The sequence below is a fragment of the Schistocerca gregaria genome, unplaced genomic scaffold, assembly GCF_023897955.1.
Source record: "Schistocerca gregaria isolate iqSchGreg1 unplaced genomic scaffold, iqSchGreg1.2 ptg000467l, whole genome shotgun sequence".
In the NCBI taxonomy this organism is placed as follows: Eukaryota; Metazoa; Arthropoda; class Insecta; order Orthoptera; family Acrididae; genus Schistocerca; species Schistocerca gregaria.
In genome coordinates this window covers 233,449-235,830 of record NW_026061881.1, presented here as the reverse complement: position 1 = coordinate 235,830, position 2,382 = coordinate 233,449, and the positions used below count along the sequence as shown (strand labels likewise).

The window sequence follows — 2,382 nt, the reverse complement described above, 5'->3', positions numbered from 1 at the left end:
GTTGCAAGGTCGTCAGTGGCGCCTGTTCTTTCGAGAGCAGTTACTATCTTCATATCTATGGTTAAACGTTACCCAGCCATTGACCTTCGTCTGTGCGAATGCGCACAGGTTGCCGGAACTCTTACGGGAATCGTCACCTTAGTGTGAGCCAGTAATGAGTGGATGGACAAATACCTATTAAGTACATTACGTATGCGGATTGTGGACGGTTGGGGATGTGAGTCTCACGGGAAGCGTGCGAGGGATAAATTCCTGCAGTCGTGCTGTTCATGTGTGCCCTCGATGGCTCAGATGGATTGAGCGTCTGCCTTGTAAGCAGGAGATTCTGGGTTCGAGTCCCAGTAGGGGCACACTTTTCAGCTGTCCCCATCGAAGTATATCAACAACACCTGTCGGCAGCTGAGGGTTTCAATTAATTATCAGTTGTGAAGGTGATTCGATGAACCCTTTGCCAGGCACTTAAATGTGTTTTGCAGGGTATCCATATAGATGTAGATGATAACTCGTCCCGTGTCGCACGTGCTCAAAATGATTCATACTGCAGAATGCATGCAAACATACTCACCGAAAATACGGACGAATATCAAGTGCAGGCTGCCGAGTGCTGCATATCCAGCTTTGACAGATCGGCTTTTCCTGCCAAGAAGAACAGGAAGTTGCTGTCTAGGAACAATCAGAGGTAGAGGAAGGGTTGATAAATACTCCTTGACTTGCAGACTAAACGTAAATAACGAAAATACATTTTTGGTAAAAATTGGTCAAAACATAATCGGTTGCCCTCCGTATTGGATTAGCTGTTTTGAATATTGAAAATCTGACTTCAGATTCGTTTTCAGCGACATTAAAAATATATATGTAACACTCAGTTCATGCAAATCGAAGTAATAATATAACTAAATGTTTTCCCTAAACTTTGAACACATTTTTTTCGGGTAACTATTTTCTCAGAACGGCATGCAGCATAAATTAAAAGTGGTCCGTTCTCTTAACATCTACCTCTGACCCCTAAAAGTAAACACTTTTCTTAGGAACTTATAGCTATAATATGACATTTGTTAATATTAACTAATTTTTGTGTAGGCATAAGGAGTGAAACAAACCCTCAAAAATCGAACTCAAAGTTCGAATTAGCACTGTATCGTTAAATTTAAGGTTGTTTCATTGCGGTTAGGTATACGCTCCCATAAAGTTTATGTTTTATCGACTGATGTTATCCATTTTCAATTTCAGAGGAATAATGTAGTATCAACTGATGTTACCCATTTTTGAATTCAGGTAACATATGAGGTGCCACACTGCACGCGCTCTGCGTACTCCAGTCTCGCAGGCCCTTGATCAAATCATAATTACGGGCGCCATTTTTTAATTGAAAATCTAAAATTAAGCTCATAGTATTATCACTCGTAATTCCCAAACAGATCTTTCGAATGTATTTTCATTGTCTCAAAAAGAATTTCAAATGTACCCTTTTTTGCTCATTTGTATGAGAACCTGGCAGTAACGCCGGAATATAGTCACGAGATTTTTTTTCAGAGACGCTGTACGTTCGCGAGAAGACTTTCGTTCTGCGCGTGTCGAAGGACATTCCTCAGATATTACTGTGTGTGTGCTACTCAGTCGTGCCATTTAAGTGTACATCTTTGCATAGTTTTCCTTTCACGATGTAAACAGTGTTCCGCTCAGTTGCTAACTGGCCAGTGAGTGGTTCCGAAGGTATCGGATGTGCGGTGCGTTCGGTCTGCTAGGACAACAGCAGACTAGCGTGGTGCGATGGCAGAAGCAGACACTGAGGGAGCTAGCTGCTGGGACGCCAGCGAACAATTTATGCCAAGTAAGACGAAGAGGACTATTCTAAAATTACGAGTCGTCTCAAAAGTGTTTACCATTGGTAAATCTTGCTGTTGAGTCTGACAAAACTGGCAGTTTTGCCTAGAGATACATTAGAGAGAGCTACAGGAAATCCCTCCACCCCCCTCAATGAATTTTTGGTTGTGATGACAGGCCGATTGGTAGTGTAGCCCGAGATCTAAGTTAGGTTGGAAGGTGGTAATTTGATTGAGAGTTGTTTACGCCAACGATTATGAATGCCGACTAAACGTTGTGCGAGCAGATTGCCCTGTAGCGTAGCCTAGCGTTTCCGTCCGCGCCACATTTAACACACTTTCTCTAACTGTGTACAAAAGTCTCACAACAGCCACGATAACTACGTTTCTGGTGGGGGGAGGGTAGAGTCCACTATGTAACTTTAACTGCAAATTTTAGTAACCGCATAAACTAACCGAAATAGAAGCGTAATTTTAACTATATTTCCTTTTGTGGGAAAATAATGATTCTCCTCTTTCGGCAGCAACTGTAATATGTAGGCGACTTATTAGTTTTTTT

The 2,382-nt window shown here is 41.9% G+C and overlaps 1 non-coding gene across 1 annotated transcript; it reads left to right on the top strand.

Moving 5' to 3' along the window:
- Positions 1 to 275: 275 nt before the first annotated feature.
- Trnat-ugu (transfer RNA threonine (anticodon UGU)) lies at positions 276 to 350 on the top strand. Its single transcript has one exon. It is a non-coding gene; the product is annotated as a tRNA-Thr (tRNA).
- Positions 351 to 2,382: the final 2,032 nt, after the last annotated feature.